The 20,864-nt window shown below is 36.0% G+C and overlaps 1 long non-coding RNA gene across 1 annotated transcript in view; it reads left to right on the top strand.

Annotated features, from left to right (window-relative positions):
• Positions 1 to 19,955, top strand: part of LOC141584477 (uncharacterized) — a 349,631-nt gene extending 329,676 nt beyond the window's left edge. Inside the window, exons 3-5 of the long non-coding RNA XR_012517546.1 lie at positions 18,012 to 18,083; positions 18,467 to 18,574; positions 19,512 to 19,955. This is a non-coding gene — a long non-coding RNA (uncharacterized LOC141584477). The remainder of the gene's footprint in view (positions 1 to 18,011; positions 18,084 to 18,466; positions 18,575 to 19,511) is intronic.
• The last annotated feature ends 909 nt before the right edge of the window (positions 19,956 to 20,864 follow it).

Genomic DNA, 20,864 nt, shown 5'->3' with positions numbered 1-20,864 from the left:
AAGTCTTCACTCATTTCAGCATTAACTCAAAAGTCTAAGTCCAAAGTCTCATCTGTGACAAGTGGCAACTTTCTTCTGTCTAGAAGCCTGTAAAATAGCAAGTCATTTACCTCCAAGGTACAATGGGGTATAGGGATTGGATAACTACTCTCATTATAAATGGGATAAACTGGCCAAAAATGAAAGGCTACAGGCTCCATGCAAGTCCGTAATTCAACAGGGAAGTCATTAAATCTTAAAGCTCCAAAACAATCTCCTTTGACTCCATGTCTCACTTCCAGGTCACACTGATGCAAGAGGTGAGCCTCCACAGCCTTGGGCAGCTCTACCACCATGGCTGTGGAGGGTATAGCCCCCTCACCAGCTGCTTTCATAATGTATTGTTTGCGACTTTTCCTGATGCAGGGTTCAAGCTGTCAGTGGATCTACCATTCTGGGGTCTGGATTATGGTGGTCCTCTTCTTACAGCTCCACTTGGCAGTGCCCTAGTTGGGACTCTGTGGTGGGGCTTCAATCCCACATTTCCCCTTTGTATTGCCTTAGCAGACATTTCCCATGAGAGCTTTACCTCTGCAGCAGATTTCTACCTGAACATCCAGCTGTTTCTATACATCCTCTGAAGTCTGGGCAGAGGTTCCCAAAGCTGAATTCTTGACTTTGGTGCACCTGTAGCCCCAACACCATGTGGAAGCTGCGAAGCCTTGAAGCTTGCACCCCTGTGAAGCAATGGCCTAAGCTGTACCTTGGCCCCTTTTAGTCACAGCTAGGACTTAAGGGACCAAGTCCCTACACTGCATGAAGCACAAAGGCCCTAGCATTGGCCCAGGAACAATTTTTTCCTCCTAGGCTTTGGCCTGTGTTAGGAGGGGCTGCTGTGAAGAACCTCTGACATGCCCTGGAAACAATTTTCATATTGTCTTGGCAAGTAACATCCGACTCCTCATTTCTTATGCAAATTTATTCAGTGGGCTTGAATTTCTCCCAGGAAAATGGGTTTTTCTTTTCCAATGCATCATCAAGCTGCAAATTTTCCAAACTTCTGTGCTCTTCTTTCCGTTTAAACATAAGTTCCAATTTTAGATAATCTCTCTCAAGTTCAAGTTCCACAGATCTCTAGACCAGGGGCAAAGTGCTACCAGTCTCTTTGCTGAAGCATAGCAAGAGTGACCTTTGCTTCAGTTCTCAGTAAATTTCTCATCTCTATCTGAGACCACCTCAGCCTGGACTTCATTTTCAACATCACTATCAGCATTTTGGTCAAAATCATTCAGTAAGTCTCTAAAAAGTTCCAAGCTTTCCCACATATTCCCATCTTCTGAGCCCTCCAAAGTGTTCCAATCTCTGCCTGTAACCCAGTTCCAAAGTCACCTCCACATTTTTAAGTATCTTTATAGCAGTGTCCTCACTACCTTGTTAACAATTTGCTGTATTAATTTGTTTTCACAATGCTATAAAGAAATATCCTGCAGGGCACGGTGGCTCATGCCTGTAATCCCAGCACTTTGGGAGGCTGAGGTGGGTGGATCACGAGGTCAAGAGATCGAGACCATCCTGGTCAACATGGTGAAACCCTGTCTCTATTAAAAATACAAAAAATTAGCTGGGCATGGTGGCACGTGCCTGTAATCCCAGCTACTCAGGAGGCTGAGGCAGGAGAATTGCTTGAACCCAGGAGGCGGAGGTTGCAGTGAGCTGAGATCGCACCATTGCACTCCAGCCTGGGTAACAAGAGCGAAACTCCGTCTCAAAAAAAAAAAAAGAAAGAAAAAGAAAAAAGAAATATCCAAGACTGGGTAATTTATAAAGGAAGGAGGTTTAATTGAATCACAGTTCCAAATGGCAAAGGAGGCCTCAAGAAACTCACAGTCATGGCAGAAGGTGAACAAGAAGCAAAGGCATGTCTTACATGGTGCCAGGTCAGAGAAGCATGTGTGAAAAGCAAAGTGGCGAAAATTCCCTTATAAAACCATCAGATCTTGTGAGAACTCACTCACTATCATGAGAACAGCATTAGGTAAACCACACGGTGATCTAATCACCTCCCACCAGGCCTCTTCCTTAACACTGGGGATTGCAATTGAAGAAGAGATTTTAGTGGAAACACAAAGCCTAACCATATCATGGAGTGACATAAGCACCCCGTGGCTACCACCACTATGACTACACTGGTCAGACCTGAAGCCAGCATAGCACTGGGTCTCACCCACGGCCTGCTGTAACCACTCCCTGGCTACTGCCTATGTTCACTCAAGGACCCAAGGCTCTACAGTAGCAAAGCCAGCCAGGCCAGGCCTATGTCTTTTGCCCCAGGATGGTGAAGTCCCCCAGGCACTGTGTGGATCCAGAAGTGCCATCTTAGAGTCAGCAACTAGTGTCAAAAACCTTAGCCGTCTACCTGGCATTCTATTGTATTGTAGCTGAGCTGACAATACCACAAGATGCAGTCCTTCCTACTCTTCTTTCTCCTTGCCAAAGGCAGAGGAGGCACATCCTATAGTCACCACCAGCCCTGACCACAAGAAGTATTGCCAGGCCACTGCCAATGTTTCCTTAAGTCCTAAGGTCCTTGAGTCAGTTTGGGGTGAATGCTGCATGTCCTAGGACTCACTGTTCAGGGCTGTGGGCTCCCTTCTGGCCCAGGGAATGTCCAGAATTCTGTCCAATAGTCAATTCCTGAAATTGGGGACCCCAAGAACTTGCTTGGTTCTCTACCCCACTGTGGGAGTGTTGATATCCAAAGCCAGCAAGTTGTCAGAGGCTCACAGAGGCTCTTGATGTAGTACCTGAGTACTGCTGCTGGTTATCCAGAACTGAAGGGCTTTTCAGTTAGTGAGTAATAAATGCTGGCAGGTGGGTCCATTACTTTAAGGCAGCATGTTCCCTTCTGGCCCTGGGTGTGTCTAAACACTGTCTCTGGGCCTAGTTCAGCCCAAGGACTTGCCTGAGAGTTGTGATCCTTATTGTCTAGACTGCCTTCCAAGTTTACATAGAGACTGAGAACAGTTTGGCCCTTGGTGGCAACGTTTGTGGGCACTGGAGTTTGGACCTCTGAGACCAATGATTCCCCTCTGGCTAGGGGAATATTCCCTCTGTGTGTGGGCATCAGCTGAGTTTGTTCTAATTATTTTTCTCTAAAAGGACAGCACTGAGTTCAATCCTCACAATTTCTGTATTCACCTTTCCTAGCATCCAAAGAGTCAGGGTCTCTTCACCCTCCGAGGCTGCTGCTGGGGATGTAGGAGGGGTGGCTTCAATAATTCAGGACTGTTTCTTCTCTTCACTGCCTCTTTCAGCAATATGAAGTTCAAGCCAGGTACTGTAAGTTCTCGCCTGAATTTCGGTTCTCACGAAGGGGTGTGTGTGTGCGCATGCAGTCCCGTGCTGTGTGCCTGTGTGTAGGGAGTTAACTTGATGTCCTTGCAAGGGATATGATTTGTGGAGCTTTTTCTTCCAGTATCTTGCTTTACCTTTTTCTTCTGTTTGTCCATCCTTAGGTGGATGTGTATTATAGTGTATCTTTTGGGGGTTTTATAAATACAACTGTTATAAAACTATTATAGAAGTCTTTTTATGAGTTTTTTACATCAGTTTTCAATTTACTTTTCAAAATCAAAAGGACAATATTATGCATAGTCTTTACCATTATCAACATCTGTCACTAGAGTGGTAGATTTGTTACAACTGGTGAACCTACATTGATACACCATTATCACTCAAAGTCCACAGTTTACACTAGAGATCACGTTTTTGGTTTTGGAAGAAAGTATGGTGACATGTATTTATCATGTTAGTAACACAAAGTGTAGTTTTACTACCCTAAAAATTGGTGTTTCTCCTATTCATCCCATCTTACCTCTAACCCCTGAAAACCACTGATCTTTTTAATTGTCTCCATAGTTTTGCCTTTGCCAGAAGGTCATGCAGTTGGAGTCATCCACTATGTAGTCTTTTCAGATTGGCTTCTTTCACTTAGTAATACACATTAATGGTTCTTCCATGTCTTCTCATGGCTTAATTGTTTTGAACAACAAAAATTTTACCTTTTCTGGTTGCACCAGAGTTTATTAATCTATTCACTTACTGAAGGACAACATGGTTGCCTCCAAGATTTGGTAATTATAAATAAAGGTGCTGTAAATATTCACGTGTAGTTTTTATGTGATGGATTTTGGCCATTCTAGTAAATGTGCTGTGGTATCTCATTGTTTTAATTTGCATTTTCATGATGATGTATGACGTGAAGCCTCTTTTCTTACGCTGGTTTGTCTTCTGCATGTCTCTTTGGTAAAGAGTCTGTTAAAAGTCTTTGGCTGAATTTTTAATCAGGTTGTTTTCTTATTGCTAATTTTTAAGACTTCTTGTTATATGTGTTGGCAAATACTTTCCTCACTGTTTGTGGCTTTCCTTCCTGTTTTCTTGACATTGTCTTTCATAGAGCAGCAGTTTTTAATTTTAATAAAGTTCAGTTTATTATTTATTTCACTGATTGTACATTTGGTGTTGTAGATGCAAAGTAAGCACTATACCCCCATCATCTAAATTTCTTTCTGTATTGGCTTCTAGGAGTTTTATGATTTTGCATTTCATACTTGCATCTATGATTTAATTTCTGGAAGGGTATAAGGTCTCAATATAAATAAATGTACATAATAATGTGCGTGTGTTGTATACCAGAAATCACATGCAAATGTGTGTATGTATATATATTTATGTAGATCTATTTCCAGGCTCTTTATTCTGCCCCACTGATCTATTTGTCTAGTCTTTCATCAATAACACACTGACTTTGTTATTATAGCTTTATAGAAAGATTTAAAGCCAGGTATTATCAGTTCTCCAATTTTGTTCTTTAGTATTTTGTTGTCAATTCTGGGTCTTCTGCCTTTCCATACAAAATTTACAATGTTGGTCAATACTGACAATATAACTTCCTGTAATTTTGCCTGGGATTGCACTGAATCTATAGATCAAGTTGGGAAGAACTGGCAACATGACAGTACTGATTCTTCCTACCCATTCACATGGAATAGTTCTCTGTCTGTGTATTCCTTATTTATTTCATTCAATTTTATGGTTTTCCTTTTAGATGTACATATTTTTTTCGGGTAAATTCCTAAGTATTTCATTTTGTGAGGTGCTAATGTAAATGGTGTTATGTTTTGTGTTTTTTAATTTCAAATTCCACTTGTTCATTGCTAGTATATATGAAAGCAATGAACTTTTTGATATTAACTTAGTATTCTGAAACTTTGCTATAATCACATAATAGATCCAAAATATTTTGATTATTTTGAATTTTATATATAGATGATGTGTTCTGCAAAAAACAAAAAAATGAAATTTTTATTTCTTTGTTTCTAATCCACACATTAAAAATTTTATTTTACTGTCTCCCTTCCCTAGGAAGTTCTATATCTTAGAACTTCCCCAAAAAATGTAAAAAAAAAAAAACAGTGGTAAGAAGAGAGATTCTTGACTTGTTCTTATTAGAAAAACTTCCAGCCTCTCACCATGAACTGTAATGTCAGCTGTAGTTTCTTTGTAGTTACTTTTAATGAAGTTGCAGAATTTTTTTCTCTATTCCAAGTTTACTGAAAATTTTTGTTCTAAGAATGTTTTTGATTTGTCAAAATTTTTTTTGTATATCTACTATGAGATCATGTAATTTTTTCTATTTTAGCCTGTTGATTATATTGATTTTCAAATGTTGAATCAGCTTTGCATACATGACTAAACCTGTACTTGGTTGTGGTATATAATTATTTTTGTGCATTGTTATACTAAAATTTTAAAATATTTAATTGAAAATGTTTGCATCTAGGTTCATAAGAGGTATTGATATGCAGTTTTCCTTTTTTGGATTGTCCTTGGTTTGGGTATTAAGATAATGATGGTTTCATAGACTGAGTTAATAAGTTATTCTCCCTGTTTTTATGTTCTGAAAGAGCTTATAGATAATTGGTTTAATCTCTTCCTAAGTGCTCAGTAAAATTCACCCATGAACCTATATGGGCCTGGTGCTTTTTGCTTTAGGAGATTATTAATAATTAATTTTAATTTTGTATATCTGTTCAAAGTGTCTATTTTTTTCTTGATTGAGTTTCAAGAGATTATGGCTTTCAAAGAATTGGTCCATTTTATCTAGGTTATCAAATTTCTGGGCATCAGATTATTCATAATAACAATTATCCTTTTAATATGCATAGGATCTGCAATAATATAACTTCTTTTATTTCCAATATGAGTAATTTTTATCTGCTGTCTTTTTACCTTACTAAGCATTATTGTAGGCTTATTAATTTTTTGGTCTTTTCAGAGAAATAGCTTTAGATTTCATTGATTGCTCTCTATTATTTGATTTTATCAATTTTTGTTCTAATTCTTATACTTTAATTTTCCCTTTTTTCTAAGGTGGAAGCTTAGGTAATTAATTTTAGATCATTCTAATTTTATAATATATGCATTTACATATGTTGTACAATTTTCTTCAAGTACTACTTTTACTGCATCCCACGTTTTTATAAGTTGTTTTTCTTTTTATATAGTTAAAATGATTTTTAAATACTTTTGAGATTTTTTTTTGACCATGTATTATGTAGAACTCTGTTGTTTAATATTCACATATATTGGGATTTTCCTTTTTTTTTTTTTTTGTTATTGATTCGTTTTATTTTATTGTAATTTGAAAGCAGACATTACATGATTTCTATTCTTAAATTTGGCAAGGTGTATTTTTTTCACCCAGAATGTGGTCCATATTTGTTTAAGCTCCATGTCAGCTTGAGAAGAATGTGTATCCTGCTCTTATTTCTCCATTTTAGGTGGAAAAGTTGGCTACAGTGAGATGGAGTTGTATCTTTTCTTTTCCCCAGTTCACCAGCAGTTAATACATTTTAAAAACAGGGTTTTTTTTCGTTTTGGTGGTGTTTTCTTTCTTTTTTTTTGAGAGTAAACCTTCTGAAGAACAGAATGCTATGGCGTATTTCAAATGATTCATTTTTATCCTCATTAGAATGATAGGACAATTTTCCTGTGATATTTACTGAGAATCTGTGTTTTTCAAGGTAAAACTCACAAAATATAGGGCTCCCATGACAGAAATTTTTAACTTTCAGACTTGTCCACACTGAGTGTCCAGAGATTTTTGAATTATAATTCAGGATTTTCTACCCCAACGCTTGTTCCCACAGTTCTTTTCACTATTGAGGCTGCTCCAGTTAAGTCCAGACTTCCTGTATTTGCCTGTCTAATCATACAATTGGGGCAGCAGTTCTCCGTGTGACCTCACTCTCCTGTGGATCCAAAAGAGTTTGTTCATTGCTAGTATATATTTTAGTCTCTTCAGCCTTTTACTCGTTGTTTGGGTAAAGTGGCAACTTAAAAGTTCCTTTACATGTGGAGTGAAAGCAGTCTCTCCACAAAGCTTTTATTTCTTCTTTCTTTAAGAAAAAAAAAAAAAAAAAAAAAAAAAAAACAACCAGTGCTAGGATTTGTTGATCTTATTGTTTTTCACATCTCCTTCAGGCAAGCTGTGATTTTGGTTATTTCTTTCCTTCTACTGGAACTGGGGTTAGTTTGCTCTTGTATCTCTAGTTCTTATAGGTATTATATTCTTATATTAGGTTGGTAATTTGAGATTTCTCTTAGTTTTAGATAGAGGCATTTAGCACTGTACTCTTTTCCTTTTAATATCGTTTTATCTGTGTCCCAGATATTCTGGTATGTTGTCTCTTTATTCTCATTAGTTTAAAGAATTTATTAATTTCTGTAAATTTTTTTGTTTATACAAATGTCATTCAGGAGCAGCATGTTTAATTGCCATGTAATTTATGGTTTTGAGCACTTTTCTTAGTATTGGTTTCTATTTTTATTGTGCTATGGTCCAAGAGTGTGGTTGGTAGAAATTCATTTTTTAAATTTGCTGATAATTGTTTAAAGGCTGATTGTGTGATAAATTTTAGAGAACGTGCATATGTAGAAGAGAATAATGTGTATTCTCTTGTTTTCCTGCTTCTGTGGCAATTTCTGTAGATGTTTATTGGAGCCATTTGATCATGTGTTGAGTTTAGGTCTCAAATATCTGTGTTAATTCTCTGCCTTGATAATCTGTCTTATACCAGTAGATGTTGAATTCCACCATTATATGGCTATCTATGTCTCTTTAGGATGTTAAGGATGCGTTTTAAAATGCACCCAACACAGGGGACCAATATTTATAAATTAAAATAGGTCTTCTTGTTGAATTGACTCCTTTATCATTATGTAATGCTCTTTGTGTGTGTCTTTCTGTATTCATTTAAAGTCAGTTTGGTATGAAATGAGAATAGCAATCCTTGCTTTTTTCAGTTTTCCATTTGATTTGGTAGATTTTTCTCCATCACTTTACATTGAACCATGGAGTCCTTGCATTTGAGATATGTCTGTTGAAGACATCACACAGTTATGTCTTGCTTCTTTATATGACTTGCCACTCTACCTTTTAATTGGAGCAGTTAGCTCATTTACATTCAGAGTTTATACTGATATGTGCAAATTTGATCTTACCATTGAAGTGTTCACTGGTTATGCAGGCTCAATTGTGTCGTTAGTTGCTTTATAATGTCAACGGTCTATATATTTAAGTCTGTTTCTTATGGTGGCTGGAAATATTTAGCCACCTTTCCATATTTAGCACTCCCTTAAGGACCTCTTGTAAGACAGGTCTGGTGGTAATGAATTCCTTTAGCATTTGCTTGACTGAAAAGGATCTCATTTTTGCTTTGCTCATAAAGCTTAGTTTGGCTGGATATAAAATTCATTGTTGACATTTCTTTTCTTTAAGAATATTGAACATACGACCCCAATCTCCTCTGGCTTGCAGGGTTTCTGCTGACAGGTCTTCTATTAGCCCAGGGGTTCCCTTTCTAGGTGGCTTGGCCCTTCTATCTGCCTTTAACATTTTTCTTTCATTTCTACCTAAAAGAATCTGATGACTATGTGTCTTGTCTTAGTGATGATCATATTGTATACCATTTCATAGAGGTGCTCTACATTTCCTCAATTTGAATATTGGCTTCTCCAGTGAGGCTGGGGTAGTTTTTATGGATAATATCCTTAAATAGGTTTTTCAAGTTGCTTGCTCTCTCTCCCTCCTTCAGAAATGCCAACAAGTCATAGTTTTTATCTCTACATAGTCTCATATTTCTCAGAAGTTCTATTCATTCTTTTTTATTGCTTTAAAAATTTTTTGACTGAGTTATTTTTGAGAAACAGTTTTGAGTTCTGAGATTCCTTCCTCAGCTCAATTGGTTCTGCTGGTTAATACTTGCAATTCTATTAGGGAATTCTTGAAGTAAGCTTTTCAGCTATATCAGTATAGTTAATAGAGCTAGATGTTTTTTTTCAAATGTTTTCACCTCCTCAATTGTTTTACTGTATTCCTTAGATTGAATTTCAACTATTTCCTGAATCTCAATGATCTTTGTTCATGTACATATTGTGAATTTTATGTCTGTCGTTTTTCCTGGTTAAGAATCACTGCTAGGGAAGAGGTGTGGTTGTCTGGAGGAAAGTCTGGCTTTTTGAGTTGATAGTTTTTGTACTGGTTCTCTCATGTGTAGGATGGTGTTCCTTCATTCTTTGACGTTGCTGTCCTATGGATATTGTTTTTAGTTTTTATCTTCTTTGATACCCTGGAGGGTTTGATTGTGGTATATTATGGGTTCAGTCAACTGGCTTTGTTTCTGGAAGATTTTAGGGGGCCAAGGCTGAGCTTGGCACTCCTGGGCAGTGTGCTCTAATTCTGAGGCTGATACAAGAACCCTGGTTTTGTTCTTTGGCCTCTTGAGGTTAGGAACCTGTTGCACTTGAGGGGCTTGAGGTGTTCCTTGTCTGCTTGCCATGAGACTCCAATGGGTGTTGCCAGGCAAAGAACTTCATTGGGGCACTTGTAGTGGGATCTGTGCTTGCTCAAACATGCCAGCAGTTACTGAAGCACAGCAGGTTGCATGCTCATTGGCTGGGGCTGGGTACTGGTGGCAGTGGGGCTGCAATGTTTCTGTGTGTGCTTGCTTCAGTGGCAACCACAGCTTGGCAGGGGTGGGGCACTGGATAGGGCAGGGCTGCCAGCATTCATGCACATGGTGGCACTAGCAATGGCAGTGCAACTAGGTGCCTGTGCATCGGCAAGGGGGCATGGTGACAGTGGGGTGTGCTTGCACCAGGTGCAGTGGCACAGACAGCTGTGCCTACACATGCATGCCAGTAGGGGAGGGGAGGTGAAGTCCACATGTATGTGCCCTGGCAAATCAGCAGAGGTGTGGCCATGGGTGAGTGCTTACAAGCAAAACAGGGATGAGGTGGGAGGTGCTGTACTAAGGGGAGGGTGCAGATGAACTGGTTCGCGTTTAGTGAATCCAGTCAGCGGGAAATCTCTGATAATCCGTTGCCATTTGCTGGTGAGTGATCTATGATGAGAGCCCTCAGAAAGCACCCTGCTTGGGCATCTGAAGCTGTGTTGCAAATGGGCATAGCCACGCTGAGGCCCTTGGAGAGGCCAGCAGACAGGGTGGTGCTCAGACTGGACTGACCCCATCTCGTGGACAAGACTACCCTATTCTGTATAGGTCTGATAGTCATCCCAAGGCTAAAGTCTTTTAGAGGAGCACAGTAAGCCTTGAGAGATGGGCATCTCTGGCCATGCTCCACTGCAGACATTTCTGCCCCAAACCCTCTGGGCTCTGCATAGGCTAGATACTGCCCCTACTGCCTCCCTAAGCAGCTCTCTCTACCAGCTCAAGTTTCCATGGTGTTCATGGGATCTGCTGATTCCAGGATTCTAGAGGTCCATGGCAAGAATGGGACACTCCTCGCTTGTTCAGCTCACCCCTTCCCCAGGGGTCTCTAAGGATCAGGACGGAGTTCTGATGCTCAGTAGTCCCAAAGAGTTCACTGCTACCTCTCATTTTAGCTCAGCATCTGCATTCTTCCTCTATCCACTCTCAATTTCTGTTCTCCAAAGATCTGCTCAAAGAGTGCCAGTGTTCTCAATGTCCCAGTCTCTTGGTGGGAGATATTCCTCTCTCAGTGGAAAATGTCAGCCATCTTGGGTCCTCTGCCCAGCTTTTTGTATTTTAATCATTCTGCTGAAGGTGCTGAACTATCTAATTTAGGTTTAGTTTTTGTTGCAGTGCTGACTGATGATGTTGAGTGTTTTAACAATTTCTACATATTCTTTTGTAAAGTGTATTTCAAGTCATTTGCCCATTTTAGTTTCTCTTGATAGTCTATTACTGAATTTTATGAGTTGTTTATATATTACATTTACAAGTTGTTAGGTGTGTATTTACACATATTTTCATAAACTTTGGCTAGTGTATTCATTTACTACACTTTGGATGAGTAAAGGGTTTAATAATAATAAACTCTAATTTATTATTTTAATAATCTGAGCCTCTTCTAAAAAATTTTTGCTTGACTTTAGGGTCCCAAACTTTCATACAATTTTCTTCCATAAATTCATTGTTTTAATTGTGACTTTTATGTCTATGGTATTATTTTGAGGTAAATTTTTATGTAGCGAGTAAGTTGTTTTAGAATCACTTCTAATACATCATTCCTTTACTCATTACATTGCTTTGGCATTCTTCATTAATTCAATATGGAAGAGATTCTTGCTTCTCTTTCCACAGAACTCTTTATGTGTCATTTAGCCAATACTATGCTGTCTCAGTTACTGTAGCTCTGTAATCTGGTAATATAAATCTTCAATATGTATTCTTCCTTTTTAAGATTATTTTGTATGTACCATATCATTTGCAGTTTTGTATAAATTTTATATTTATATATTGTTACATAAATACCTTGTTTTCATTATAATAGTGAATTATAAAGCAACTTGTGGAAAATTGACATCTTAACAGTATTGGGTAATTTGCTCAATAGATGTGATATCTATCCATTTAATGGGTCATCTCTATTATTTTTCAGCAATGATTTCTAGTTTGTAGTGCCAATTTTTTATTACACTTATTTTTACGTATTATGTGACAGTTACTGTAGCTCTATAATCTGGTAATAAAAGTCTTTAATATGTATTCTTCCTTTTTAATATTATTTTGGATATCCTATATCATTTGGAGTTTTGCATAAATTTTATCATATATTTGTATATTATTACAAAAATATCTTACAATATTCTCATTATAATAACATTGAGTTATACAGCAACCTGGGGAAGATAGATATCTTAACAATATTGGGTCATCTGCTTAATAGATGTGGTATATCTATCTAATGGGTCATCTCTATTATTTTTCAGCAATGATTTCTAGTTGTAGTGCCAATTTTTTGTTACACTTATTTTTGTGTATTTTATGTATAGGTATACTATTGAAAGTAATATTGCCTGGTATATTTGTCTCAGTTCTATGCCTGATTCTCAGCCATAAACAAACTACATATTCTTGAATTGGTGCAACTCTTTCAGGTCTCCTGACTACCATAATAAAGTTGGCTGCTTCATTGTACTCAGAATAAGGTCCAATGTGTACCTGTAGAATTTCTCAAAGTTTTTTACCCTGACCGTAGATTTCACTGGGCTCTGTATGTCTGTGCTTAAAAGAAGCAGTGTTTTCTCAGTCCTTCAACCTAGCCACAGATGACAAAAGACTCAAAATCAGTATAACATTTAAGTAGTTAAGTTCTCTTCAGTTCTTTCCTGCCTTCAACTGTCTTGCCTTGCCTATGCCTCAAAATAAATCTTTCTCAGTTTCCCTAACCTGCCTACAGTTTGTCTCATGAGCACACAGTTCAGGTTCATGAAAAAGACCAAACTGGGCAAGAAATACTGCATCCTTTTGTTTGGGGCTCCTGGGAATCCTAAACCACTGTGCCAACACCTAAGTTAGACTTAAAAGTGTATTTACATTTTATCTGATCTTTTAACCTACTGATCTCTGGCTGTTTCTTCATCTTCCCTGTTGTGCTAAGGATGAAATCAGCCATTAATCTCTTATCTCCTAAGAAAAATTTGTCATTTGATGGATTTATTTCATTATTTGTTGTTGCCACCTCAGCTCTCTGATGGACATTAAAAAAACAAACTGACCAAAAAGAAAAAAAAAAAAAAGACTCTAATTTCTCAGTTTTCTGTCCGGCTCTTTTTATGATATAATTTATGTTTCTTACAAGTTTCTCCATCCTAAGCACAAGCTAAAATTCTATTTATTTTTATTTTTAGCTGTATCCCCATCTACTCAACCTAGAACTCAATTTCAGAGGTTGTCATGATAACCTCCTTTTTAAATCTAACTTTTTCATTATATGTTTATGACATTTTCTGGCATTTAATGCATGCAAAAATCAGCTAAATTTTTAAAAAGTAGTTATTTACACATGAATACCAATGAAACCTACAGTTTACAGAGTATAATAGACTGTTTGAGTTTCTCAGGAGAAAAATGGGAAGAATACTGGACACAGAGACAGAGAGAAGTGGATTTAAATCTGGCTTCGACATTTACTGTCCCTGTGACCTTGAGCACATATCCTAACTTTGCTGTTTCTCAAAATTTCACCTACAAAGTAGAAAGTAAAATATCTACCACAAGGAATTTATGAAATTAATTAAGGTAACATATTAAGTGAAGAAGAGTGTATGGTACACAGTTGATGAATCTCTTTGCTTGAATCTGAATACAGGTGCAAATATCCATCACAGAAGGAATTATAATTCATATAATACTAAAAAATGGCATATCTAAGTCGTGCCTATGGACTGGATTGTGGGTATTTTTACTATATTCAGTAAAACGGTTTTACATAGCAAATATCTACTAAACTTAACTGTAGAAAACTTATATTACAGAAAAGAAAATCTTTTTCTTAATTGTTTTTCTCACTTTACTCAGTTTTATATCTTCTTGTTTTTCTCAGGAGAAACAGATTTTTGAATTGTGATTTATATCTACAAAATGCTACTTTTAGGATATTAAATTCATATTTGTTTTATATGCTTTTTTTTTTGCTTTGTGTTTTAGAGGTGATTGTTTCTCTCATTTGAAATGTTTTATTTTCTAATGTTTCTGTGCAGTAATTTTACTTATGTGTTACTTGCCATATTTAGTTTTATTTATTTATTTTTTCTTTTTGAGACTACAGTGGCAGCTGTTTCTTTTTTCCTTTTTTTTTTTTTTTTTTTTTCTCTCCCTAAGGCGGAGTTTCACTCTTGTAACCCAGGCTGGAGTGCAATGGCGTGGTCTCAGCTCACCGTAATCTCCAAGGCCTTCCAGGTTCAAGCAATTCTCCTGCCTCAGTCACCCATGTAGCCAGGATTACCAGTGCTTGCCATCATGCCCAGCTAATTTTTATATTTTTAGTAGTAATTGGATTTCATCATGTTGGCCAGGGTGGTCTCAAACTCTGATCTCAAGTGATCCACCCGCCTCAGCCTCCCAAAGTGCTAGAATTACAAGCGTGAGACACCGTGCCCAGCTTTTTCAGCAGTAGCTGTTGCAACATAGGAAACAGTTAAAGTTTTGACCGGCTTTTGTGTTAAAGTGTCTTGTTAGAATGATGCTTCTTTAACTTATTGTTGCTTTATTGGTAGAGAGAGTTGATTTTATAATAATAGTCTCCTGTTTATATAGAAAACATAACTTTGATCAGTCACTTCTTTCTTTCTCATCACGACCATCAGTCACTTCTTTCTTTCTTCCAAGGGAAGGCTGTTTCTTCCAAACTACCTTCTCCCCTGTAGCAGTTGTACCCCTTCCTCACCATTTGCCTGTGGCTAGTCTACCAGTCTAATCACACTGGCCTCAGGCTACAATATTCCTCTTTTAGGGTATGACTTTCCTCCAGCTAAGAAGTCTTCATAAAACAATACTTCTGCATTGCCCATGCAATGATGAGAACATCTGCAAAATCAAGATAATGAACATATCAACTCATCCCTCAAAGTTTTCTTATGTGCTGGTGTCCATCCTTTATTTTTGAGACAGTTTCACTCTGTCACCCCAGCTGGAGTACAATGGCATGATCTTTGCCCACTACAACCTCCACATCCTGAGTCAAGTGATTCTCCTGCCTCAGCCTCCTGAGTAGCTGGGATTACAGACATGCGCCACCACACCCAGCTAATTTTTTTGTATTTTTAGTAGAGATGGGGTTTCCCCACATTGGTCAGGCTGGTTTCGAACTCTTGACCTTGTGATCCACCTGCCTTGGCCTTCCAAAGTGCTTGGATTACAGATGTGAGCCACTGTGCCCGGCCCATCCTTCATCTTTATCTTATTCAGACAGTCCCTGATCTGCTTCATTTCATATAGTTTAGTTTTCATTTTCTAGAAGGTTATATAAATGGTACTTACAGTGCATATACTTTTGGATCTGGCTTCACATAGCATAGCTATTTTGAGATTCATCCAAGTTCTTACATGTATCATTAATTCAATTAGGTAAAAAAAGAATTCTCCAAACTTTTTCTTATCTTTCAAGGTAGTTTTTTCCAGTCTAGTCTTTTGAAATTACATGTAAATTTTATAATCTTGATAATTTCTATACAAAAGCCTGATGAAATACTAATTTAAAATGCACTGATTCTGTAGATATTTAAGGAACAAGTAACATAATGCACATCTTTTGATCTATCAGCTTGGTATAGCTCTATATTCATAGAAATCTTAATTTTGTTTTTATCAATTTAGTGGACTTTTACATCTTTTGTTCAATTTATTGCTAAAATTTTGTATTCTAATTCTTTGTTGCTAATATATACAAATACTCCATAACTTCCAAACTTGCTGTACATAGGTACTAGTTACCTTTCTTCGTAGATTTCTAAGATTTTCTGCATAGACAATAATATCACCTATAAATATAGATTTAATCTTTGCTTTCTAATTTGTGATTTTTTCCTACTTTATTGCATTGCTACAATATCCCATATAATGTTTAATAGATGAGGTAAGAACAGACATTCTTTCTGCATTTCTGATCTTAGAGGAAAATCATTTCGTTTTAATCATTACATATATTATATACGGTTTTATCATATATGCCATTTATCAGGTTGAGAAATTTTGTTTTAATTATTTTGCTGAAAGTTTTACCATAAATGGAGATTTAGTTCTTTGAAATGCTTGAAGTTACTGTTATGCATTTTTCATGGTTAATTTAATGGTATTAATTTTTCATTAGCCTTGCACTCTTGCACTTAATCATGATGCATTATTTTTATATGTATATCATTGGATTTAATTTTCTTAAAAAAATTTTGTATTTATTTTTATGAAACACGTTGCTGTGTACTTTTTAAATAATATCTTTGGTTTAAGTATCAGGATAATGTTGGCCTCATATAGTGAGTTTGAAAATGTTTCTACAACTCTATTTTCTGAAAAAGTTTTAAAATTGGAAATGTTCCTTTCTTCAATGTTTGGTGGAATTTTCCAGGGATATCATCTGAAACTAGAGTTTTCTTTTTATGAATGTTTTATCTAAAATTCCAATTTCTTCCATCACATGTTCACTGTTTACTTTGATATAGAGCTATTTGGGTTATATATTATCTTTTTAAGTGACTTGAGTAGTATCTGTCATTTAAGATAGTTGTCAGTTCATCTAAAATTTTGAATTTATTGAAAGGGATCTTAATTGTATTAAGAACTGCAGTGATGTCATCTTCCTTTTTCCTGACATTTGTAATTTGTCATTTTTCCTTACATTTTTTTAATCAGCTTGGCTTGAGGCTTATCAACTTTACTGATCTTCACATTCTTCTGTTTCTTATTTCATTGTTTTCTGCTCTTACATTTATTTTCTACTAATTGTAATAGATTTCTAATTATTAATATGAGCTCTACTTCCTTAAATAGAAGTGTTCACATCTATTATTTCTTTCTCAAAGCGCTGCTTTAGTCGAAGATTAGAAATTGACACATTGATTTCTTATTTGATGCTATGTTATTTGGAAGTATGTTATTTACTTTCTACATTAGACTATTTCAAGTATCTCTGTTATTAATTTCTAATTGAATCCCACGGAAGGCAGATAATAAATCTTGTATTATATACACAAATTAAAAATACTGAGACATGTTTTATGGCTCAGAAAGCAATGTATCATGTTACATTTTCACTGTTTACTTGAAGAATATATTCACACATTCCCCAGCAAGAACAGTGCTGTTCTTTACAAGAACAACATTACTCAGATTTGACTGTATTCTAAATTTAAGGTTTTGGTTTATATGAAAATTAGAATTCATAGAAAATGAATTGTCTTTTAGTATGTTCTCAAAAAAATGTTGAAAAACTAACTAAGTTAATACTGTTTTTAAACCTGAGATTTCTTGGATTAACATGACTATGCATAAGGAAAAATATCAAATAGCGAAAAATGCTTCTCAAATTCTAGCTATATATTTATGTTGTAAATCTACCCTAAACACTCACAGAAAGTCTCAGCTCACAGTGATGGAGTATTAAGAATAAGGAATACATGATAAGTTTTACAGATGATCTATAATGTTATTTTAACAGACAAATGTTGGTGACATTTGACAAAATATCTAAACAGCTGGTGGCCCAGTCAAATTGACACTTAATGTTAACCATCATACAGTCCCTGAAGAATAGTAAAATAATTATGTGCTATTTACTTAAGATATATTTTGTATTTAAAGGATACTCTTCTAATGCTGTGTTACAAATGAAGAAAATATATCTACAAAATCAAGTTGATAAAGCACGTAATTCTTGTCAGACACTTTCAAGTCTTTAACTCTGTGCAGTTATATGGAAAAGATTTTATAGTAGATACACTGTCTTGATATTTAAATTATATTTGTAAAGCTATACATATGGTAATATTGTAATTCATAGAAATTGGAGACCATTATAAAAAACTTGAGTTTAGATATATATGCATTTGTATAAATTTGAATCTTAGAATTACAGTATAATGAGGTACAGGCCAACAAGGGAGACATAAGTTTTATTAAAGATGCTTATCTGTGATTCTTTTGTAGACAAATTGCCTCAAATGCCCATCAACTGCCATAGAAGCCATAATTTTATGCATTTGATTCACCAAGTGAGTGGTGAGTATCATTTCTTGGTGCACAAATATCTGCCTCTTGTCAGGTAGTTTTCACATTTCATCTCTTTGTCCTTGACAAGTTGGAATTAGAGTCTTCAGTTTCAAAGTGATCGGTGTGAAATGCTGTTATGATAAAAGTGCTGTGATACCGAGAAAAGCAAAACCAGAAGCAAAATCATAAAATAATCCATAGCAATACAAACTCGCAATACAGAAATGTTTTCAAAACACATACATAAACACAGTAAAAAACAAAAAACAAAAAAAACACAGCTTGTCCTTTACACTGCAAGAGAAAGATAGTAATTTTTTTTTTTTTTTTTTTTGTCAATAGCTGCTGGGTATTCTCCCAAATGTATGTTTCTTTCTCAACTTTTATTACAGGTCAAAATGTCCATACCCACAACGTAGAAAGATTTGTCAAGAATATTGAGGCCCAATCTTCCTTTCTCTAAAACAGAGGCTATTAATTTTAGGAAACTCAAAATTGAGGTGAGTGTCTCACAATGCATAGGAGCCAGGGCTGCCTCAAACTTTCCTGATACCCACCAGAGGATGCCTTCATTTTCTTCACATTTCTCCGGAATGTCATGAATACGTGGCTTGATCTCATTCTGATGCAAATAACACCCATGGCCAGATGAGTATAGGCTAGGCTCCAACTTGGGAAGGAAACCCAATGGAATCAATCCACATAGCTCAAAGAAGGCAAGGATAAGGATGTAGTTTTAAAAATAAATTCAGAGGAATGAATTGCTGTCAGGAATAGAACTACAGATTTCACTTTGAACAACTAATTACATCAAATGTAGTGTTCTGAATGGATTTCTATTATATTTAAAAGTTATTGAAAAATTCTGATAGCTAAATACTTTTGTTCTGTCATTTTTGGTGCAAATCACCTTATTAGGACAGAGCTGTATAAGATAAAAGTTATAATTAATATGTTAATACATATAAGAATGAATATGAAGGCACATATAATGAAAAGTATATGTATAATTTATGTTTTAATATAAATCAACTTGACTCTTACACAATCCAGGTTCAAACTGTGTGGGTCCACTATATGCATATTTTATTCTCCATCTGTCACCCACGAAACAGCAAAACCAACAATGTAAATATGACAAGGATGAAGACCTTTATGATGATCAACTTCCATTTAATAATAAATACCTTTCTGTAACTTACTTTACAATAATGTTTTCTAAAGGAGATGGTTACCATAGAAGGGGAGTAGTAAACTTCAGTCCCTTAATGAGCAATTTCAGAGGTAGCTACATATAAAACATTAATAACTATTTATACACAAATATAGAAAATACACAAAACTTAGAGGTATAGAATACACATGGAAGTATATCAATGGGAACACAGAGCGTCATTTGAAAAATGATTTATTTTCCAGTCTTTTCTCCTTTTCCAGGCAATCAACCAGCTTGAAAATTTTTGCAGGACACATGTCTTTAGTAACGTCTTTCCAATGCTTTGAGATTTATTTTCTTTGGCAATCAGGTAAGTAGCTTTATAGAATGCATCAGGAAAATGTTATTATTATTAACAGTGTAAAAAGTATTCCTATTTCTCCACATCCTCTTCAGCATCTGTTGAATCCAGATGTTTTAATGATTGCCATTCTAACTGGCGTGAGATGGTGGTTTTGATTTGCATTTCTCTAATGATCAGTTATGATGAGCTTTTTGTCATATGTTTGTTGGCCACATAAATGTCTTCTTGAAAAGTGTCTGTTCGTATTCTTCACCCACTTTTTGATGGAGTTGTTTTTTTCTTGTAAATTTGTTTCAGTTCTTTGTAGATTCTGGATATTAGCCCTTTGTCAGATGGGTAGATTGCAAAAATTTTTTCCCATTCTGTTAGCTGTCCATTCACTCTAATTATTGTTTCTTTTGCTGTGAAGAAGCTCTTAAGTTTAATTAGATCCCATTTGTCTATTTTGGCTTTTGTTGCCAGTGCTTTTGGTGTTTTAGTCATGAAGCCGTTGCCTGTGCCTATGTCCTGAATGGTGTTCTTATGTTTAAATTTTTAATCCATCTGGAGTTAATTTTTGTATAAGGTGTCAGGAAGGGGTCCAGTTTCAGCTTCCTTCATCTGGCTAGCCAGTTTTCCCAACATGTTTTATTAAACAAAGAATTCTTTCCCCATTGATTTTGTCAGGTTCGTCAAAGATCAGATGGTTGTAGATGTGTGGCATTGCTTCTGAGCCCTCTGTTCTGTTCCATTGGTCTATATTTCTGTTTTGGTACCAGTACAATGCTGTTTCGATTACTGTAGCCTTGCAGAATAGTTTAGTTTGAAGTCAGGTAGCATGATGCCTTCAGCTTTGTTCTTTTTGCTTAGGATTATCTTGGCTACGTAGGCTCTTTTTTGGTTCCATATAAGTTTAAAGTGGTTTTTCCAGTTCTGTGAAGATCAATAGTAGCTTGATGGGAATAGCATTGAATCTATAAATTACTTGGGGCAGTATGGCCATTTTCACGATATTGATTCTTCCTAATCATGAGCATGGAATGTTTTTTCTTCTGTTTGTGCTCTTTCTTATTTCCTTGAGCAATGGTTTTTAGTTCTCCTTCAAGAGGTCCTTCATGTCCCTTGTTAGTTGTATTCCTTGGTATTTTATTCTATTTGTAGCAATTGTGAAAGGAAGTTCGCTTGTGATTTGGCTGTTTCTCTGTTATTGGTGTATAGGAATGCTTGTGATTTTTGTATCCTGAGACTTTGCTGAAGTTGCTTATCATCTTGAGATTTTGGGCTGAGATGA

The sequence above is a fragment of the Saimiri boliviensis genome, chromosome 5 (genome assembly GCF_048565385.1).
Source record: "Saimiri boliviensis isolate mSaiBol1 chromosome 5, mSaiBol1.pri, whole genome shotgun sequence".
In the NCBI taxonomy this organism is placed as follows: Eukaryota; Metazoa; Chordata; class Mammalia; order Primates; family Cebidae; genus Saimiri; species Saimiri boliviensis.
This window is presented reverse-complemented; position numbering and strand designations above follow the sequence as displayed.